We start from the raw sequence: 6,706 nt of genomic DNA, 5'->3' as shown, positions 1-6,706 counted from the left end.
TATCAAAAAATTTCTATATGTGATGTGGCACCAGAGTTAAGTTAGGGTTTTCAAAATGCCGAGCTCAAAAGGTTCACCATCACTGTCCTAGGACAGTGGGAATTAAGGAGAAAATAAACAAATGGCACCACATCAAAATAAAAAGTTTCTGCACAGCAAAAGAAACCATCAATAAAATAATAAGAGTGCCCACTCCATGGGAGAACATATTTGCCAATGATATATCCGATAAGGGTTAACCTCCAAAATCTACAGGGAACTTATAGAACTTAACAAAAGGAAGATAAACAATCCAATTAAAAAATGGGCAAAGGGCCTCATTAGACACTTCTCCAAAATGGAAATACAGAAAGCCAAAGGCATATGAAAAAGTGCCCAAAGTCACTGTGGAAACAGCCTAAGTGCCCATCAGCAGATGAGTTGATTAGAAAACTGTGGTACATCTAAGCAATGGAATACTACACTGCGGTAAAAAAGAAAGAAAGAACTCCTACCATGTACAACAACATGGATGGACATAGACAGCATTATGTTAAGCAAAATAAGCCAGTCACGTGATCTCACTCATATGTGGAATCTAATGAACAACATAAACTGACGAACAAGAACAAAAAACGTATCTAGCTTTATTGAAAACAATCCAAAAGTCTATTGACAGGTGATTGGGGAAAAACAGTGGTATATCCTCCACACAATGGAGTACTACTGAACAATAAAAAGAAGGGACTATTCATATAGTCAACAACATGGATGACTGTCTAAATCTTTATGCTAAGTAAAAGAAAACCAATATAAAAAGAGTACATTCTCTATGATTCAATTTCTATAAATATTAAAAATGCAAACTAACTTAGAGTGACAGAATGCAGACCAGTGGTCGTCAGAGCAGGAGGCAAAATAATGATAATGGGTTAAAGGGGCACTTTGAAACTTAAGGGTGCGATGAAAATGTTTGTCACCTTGACTGCTAAGATGGTTTTACAGATGTGTTCATATGTCAGAACTCATCCAATATTTCCAAAATAACGTATTCATCAGCATTATATGGCCTTGATTTTACTATGTGAGCTACAGCTCTTCCTTTGTAAATCTCTCAAAGCCTATTTTGTTCCAGATCCCTCTCAAATTCAGATTTTTTATTTTTGGCCACTTGGTATATAAAGGTTAATAATATTTTGAGTGTAGCATATGTACCCACCAAAATCCAAATAGTCCTACAAGCTATTGAACCTCTTTCAAATCAGAAAGGCCTGTCAAAAATACTGTATGTATGTACAAATATATTACATATATTCTGTGCTATCTCTGGAAAGTGTCCTATAATCTCAGCTTAAGTTTTCCCCTCAAAATTGAACTAAATGAGTTTTCACAGTTCTCATTTCTTCCTTGGTTTTATTTTTATAGATAAGTTATCACAATAGCATCATTGTGATAAATCAACTTACTTTTGATAATGATCAAATAAAAATATTGCCTTATAAAATTATGATAATCTACTAGGATATATAAGCACTTTTGAAGGAGAATGGAAAATATATACAGTTGTTGTTCCCATGTGAAAGTAAACTAAGCCTGACTTTCTTTTGACATAGAATGGAAAAAAAATCAGAAGGCAATTATATAACTTGTTACCATATACATATATATAGATATAATAGATAGACATATACATACATTATTGGTCCCAATTCTTCACTCCTTTCTGCATTCACAAACTAGCCACGACCTCATTGTGAGTGGTGGAATTTTTTAGCTCCTTGATTTTGGTTTGCCCATATGACTTGCTTTGGCCAGTGGCAGGTGGGCAGAAGTGATGATGTGTTAGTTAAAAGCTTAGGCTTAAAGGGACCTTGCATGGTTCCCCTTGTCTTCTTGAAGTTCTGCCACACAACAAGAAATCTTACCCCCATCCCACCCCCCGCACCAGGTGACTGTTCCTTCAATCTGGGCCTCAGAATGCACACCTACAGAGTGGAACAGCCCCTACCAACTAATTCCAACAGCAGTGGCCTGAAGCAGAACCCCTTAGCTAAGCCCATACTGGGATAACCAACCTGCCGCCAACCCTCAGGCACAGATAATGAGAAATAATTCTCGTTAAAGACAGAATATTTTGTAGTAGTTGGGTAGGTAGCAAGAGTCAACAAAATATAAGGTCCCTTGTTTTTATTGCTGAAAGATCAAATTTCTTATATCTCTCCTTTAAAATATCTAATTGAATAATTAATTTGAACTTGGGGATTTAAGTTAAAATCTTATTAAAATCATGTTATATATTTTGAAATTTGGAATAATTTTAAGTTTATCAGGATTTTGGAGTAAAGATATTAGATCTGTAAAAGTCATTTAGTACTCAAGAAGGTTTAGTAAAACAATTGAACCACTAAAATAGGAAATTAAATATGTTAATTTCTGGATAGTTTTTAAAATTTGAAAAAGCCTATTTCCTTAAATTTTTAAATGGTATAAAATATGTTTCAAATGCTCTTTAAAAATTCTTAATATATATTATTTATTATTTTTTAAATTAAATTTATTGGGGTGACATTTTTCAACATGAACATATAGGTTTCAGTCGTGCGTTTCTATTTTACAAGATTTGTATATTGTACTGTGTGCCCTCCACCCTTTCAATATATATTAAAGCTAAACATGTACATTCTATATGACACAACAATTTGGTCCTAGATATATACCCAACAGAAATGTTTCTATATGTCTTCCAAAGAAACGTGTATTGGAATATTTATAGTAGCATTATTTGTAATAGCCCCAAGCTGAAACTATACAAATGCCCATCAATGCTAGTTTAGATGAGAATAAATGATCTTTATCTATGTGCAAAAATATGAATCAAATAAATACACTATCACATGAAAATCAGACTCCAAAAACTAAATAGTGAATAATTTGTATAAGAGATAAAAACAGTCAAAAGTAATCTATGCAATTAAAAGTCAGAATAGTGAATATCCTAGGCAATAACTAGACTGTGACATAAAAGGGACTTTCGGGAAGTGACAATGTTCTGCTTCTTATTTGAGTTCTAGTTTTATTGATTTGGGAGAATGGGAGACCATGTTCACTCCACATTTATCAATCTAGCAAACCAACTTGTCTGCACCTCAGATGATTACAAACAAACAAACAAACAAACAAAACAAAACAAAAAAACCACTAAGGTTTCTAATCTTCAGCTTTGGAGCCCCTACACAAAACCTACTTGCCTCTCTCATTACTATAAAAAAAAAACAGTCCATATGGACTGTTATAAACTTCAGTGCTCCAGATATCTCTATTCCCCTAATCAATCTTCCAACACACTTTACAGCCTGGAGATTTTGTTTATTGTAAAAGATACGTCCCATAAGACTTCCTTTCATGTTCCAAGGAATTGATTTTGGGATTCATGTATCACCCAGCAAGGAAGCTCCAACACCTGAATAGACTTGCATACTGACCAATGATCTAAAACTAAAGTTTCCTAAACTTTAAGCAAACATCATCTGATACAGAGAGTTCTCCCAAGATCACTGGATGGAGCCTGCATATCTTTTTTTTCCCCTTTGCTTATCTCATTCCTAATGCTATTGCTAATTTCCCCAATTTCCCCTTGATTGTTACTTCAAAAGTAAGGCTCCTACACACACAGTCCCCCACACCCTGCTTTGATGAATCCATAGCAGTAGTCTTATGGGCACTACCTGGTTTGTCTGTGACAAATGACACTCTCAATGGGCCTATGAACGCCTAGCTAGCTGGCAGATCAGAGGCCAATTCTCACTGGGAACTTGATTATTCGTATCGGCATCCATAATAAATCTGAGGTCTCCCATTCTTCCTCCCATTGGTCCTCTGCACCAGACCTTCACAGCCACCTCAAGTGGAAACTTTCAAGAGGTATTCAGACTTGTCTCCACAGGGAGAGTACTCTTCCCTCTTGCTGGTGTACATGCCAGTGAATCTATGATCATAAGTCTCTCTCTGAGACTGGGAAAACTTGTCAGTTACACCACCAAGGAAATAGCTGCTTATTATTTAATCAAACTAGTTTTACAACATAAAATAGCTTTGATTATTTACTTAGGAGGTGTATGTGCAATAGCAAAAACTACCTGTTGCACTTGGATAAATTCCTCTGGGAAAGTAAAAACTTAACTACATAAAATTAGACAATAAGCCAATTGGTTGCAACAACCTTTACCTGATGACTCCTGGTCTTTCAATCTATTTAGCTGGTTACCTTTAGGTTTGGGCTTTTGATTTAAGGGTTTCGGACCATTTTTCAAATGGGATTTATTATTCTGTTCCTTGTTGTGTGTGTGTATGTAATCATTATATACTCTATGTATATAATTAATTTCAGAAAGGGAGAAAGAGAAAGATAGAAATATCAATGATGAGAGAGAGTCATTGATCGGTTGCCTCCTGCACGACCCACACCAGGGATCGAGTCTGAATATGCTCCAACTGGGAATCAAACCATGACCTCCTGGTTCATAGGTCGATGATCAACCATTGAGCAATGCCGGCTGGGCTGTGTGTAAACTCTGTGCCTGTTTGCTAATCAGATCTCTGTAGAAGCAATACACTGAATAGGATGATGTTAGCCCAACACTTCAAGATGATCTCTGATACTTGCAAGATATAAACATTGAGTGGGAAATGCCTAAGAGTTCCCTTTTCTACCTTCCTTGTTATTCAAATGTGGCCTTAAATGGTTTCCAATCACTATGTACTTTTCTTCTGACATGGGACATGACAACCAGGGAAGGTCCTTCCTAGCACCAATGAACAAAACCACTAAATACAGACAAACCTGACTCTTGATCCCAATGCTTTCTAAGAAAGATCTTGATCAGAAGGGGGGAAATCTGAAAATGTAACCCTCATGAAAAATGGATTCAGGAAGCCATGAAGGGAGAGCTCTCACGCACTCACCCCTCACCATTTACGTAACCAGCACCTGCAGCTTATACAGTCACGAGGAAGAAGGGAGATTCCCTCCCTGTTTGCCTCCCTAGTGACCAGCTGCCTAGTCTCCTTCCTGAGCAACAGCAGGCAGCTGACTACCAGCCAGCAATAAGACACCACCACAACCTCTCCCTAATTTTCTCCTTAAACTCAATAAAAGCTGACCTCTTTTCTGTATCCTCAGCCTTGCCTATGGTTTGCCACATGTATATCCTCTGATATCTCAAACTCAATTGCTGCTTGAATAATCTTTGCTGTTTAATCTTTTGCTGGGGAGAGAGAAAGAGAGAAAGAGAGAGAGAGAGAGAGAGAGAGAGAGAGAGAGAGAGAGAGAGAAAGAGAGGAAAGAGAGAGTAGCTTTTGAATCCCTAGATTCAACCATCTCTGAGGCACGTTCAGTTCAATCCCAGCCTTTTCTATGGCTTGGTTCCTTAATCCAATACTATACTCCTCTTTTTTAATTTATTTATTCATGTAGTTCAGGTTGAGTTTTGTCACATAACTAAAATAGTTGTAATTTCAGAGCAATCAAATTATAGTTTCTTTCAGCTGTGGTCTTATGGAATTCATTAATATTAATAACCACATCCTGCAAGAGAGGCTTGGATATTAAACAAAGCATGGCTTTGGGTTAAAGAATAAAGCATTAATCGAGGACCCAATGAGATACTTTAGAAATAAAATAAGAAGGCAAAAATAGGATGACATGGGTAAAGATCCAAAGATGCTGATAAGTCATCCTATCTAATAAAAGAGAAACATGCAAATTGACTGTACCTCCACTATGCTGACAAGCCATGCCCACCAGCCAATCAGGAGTGAGTATGCAAATTAACCTGACAAAGATGATGGGTTAATTTGCATATGCAGGCGCCCAGCGGCCTAGGTCCCGGGAACATCTTAGGGACCCAGGCAGCTCAGAGCCTGCAGGCCCCAGCATAGGCCCTGAGCAGCCTCGGTCCCAGAACACCCTGGCCACTACTGGCTTACTGGCCTTGGCACCGTGGGGGGGAGGGGCAACAGAGGCTTGAGCAGGGCCAGAGAGGAGTGGTGAGCCCTGCCCAAGCCATGGCAGATGCTTCATCAGAGCCAAGGGGCCCTGCCCAAGCCCCAACAGAGTCTTGATCAGAGCCGGGGAACCCTGCCCAAGCCCCGGCAGAGTCTTGATTGGAAGTGGGGGGCCCTGCCCAAGCCCTGGCAGAGTCTTGATCAGAACCGGGGGGCCCTGCCCAAGCCAGGGCAGAGGCTTGATAGGAGTGAGGGGTGTGGGGGGTGGCTTGCCTAAGCAATGGCAGAGGCTTGAGCAGGGCCTGAGCAGAGGGGAGGGTGGGTGGCCTTGGGCAGAGGCTTGAGCAGAGCTGGGGGGCGATGCCCAAGCCGCACTGGAGACTTGAGCAGGCCCAGAGACAGGAGGTGTGCCCGCCTAGGCTTGCCAGCAATCCTGCCTCTGCAGGTGAGCTGTAGGGGAAACACCTTTTCTGACAGCTCATTGGCTAAGCTCCCTGTATGCCTCTGGTAATATTCTTGGTAACGTGGGTAACAAGAATTCAAAAAGGTGATCTAGGGTTTTTCTACTTCACTCTGGGGAAAAAAATGAAGGTCGGCTGCTGGAGGACTAAGAAATGTCATATCCTGCCCTAGCCAGTTTGGCTCAGTGGATAATGCTATGGCATGTGGACCGCATGGTCCAGGTTCGATTCTGATCAAGGGCATGTACCTAGGTTGCAGGTTC

The sequence above is a fragment of the Myotis davidii genome, unplaced genomic scaffold (genome assembly GCF_000327345.1).
Source record: "Myotis davidii unplaced genomic scaffold, ASM32734v1 scaffold248, whole genome shotgun sequence".
In the NCBI taxonomy this organism is placed as follows: domain Eukaryota; kingdom Metazoa; phylum Chordata; class Mammalia; order Chiroptera; family Vespertilionidae; genus Myotis; species Myotis davidii.
The sequence above is the reverse complement of the archived record's forward strand: the minus strand, read 5'-3'. Positions refer to the sequence as shown.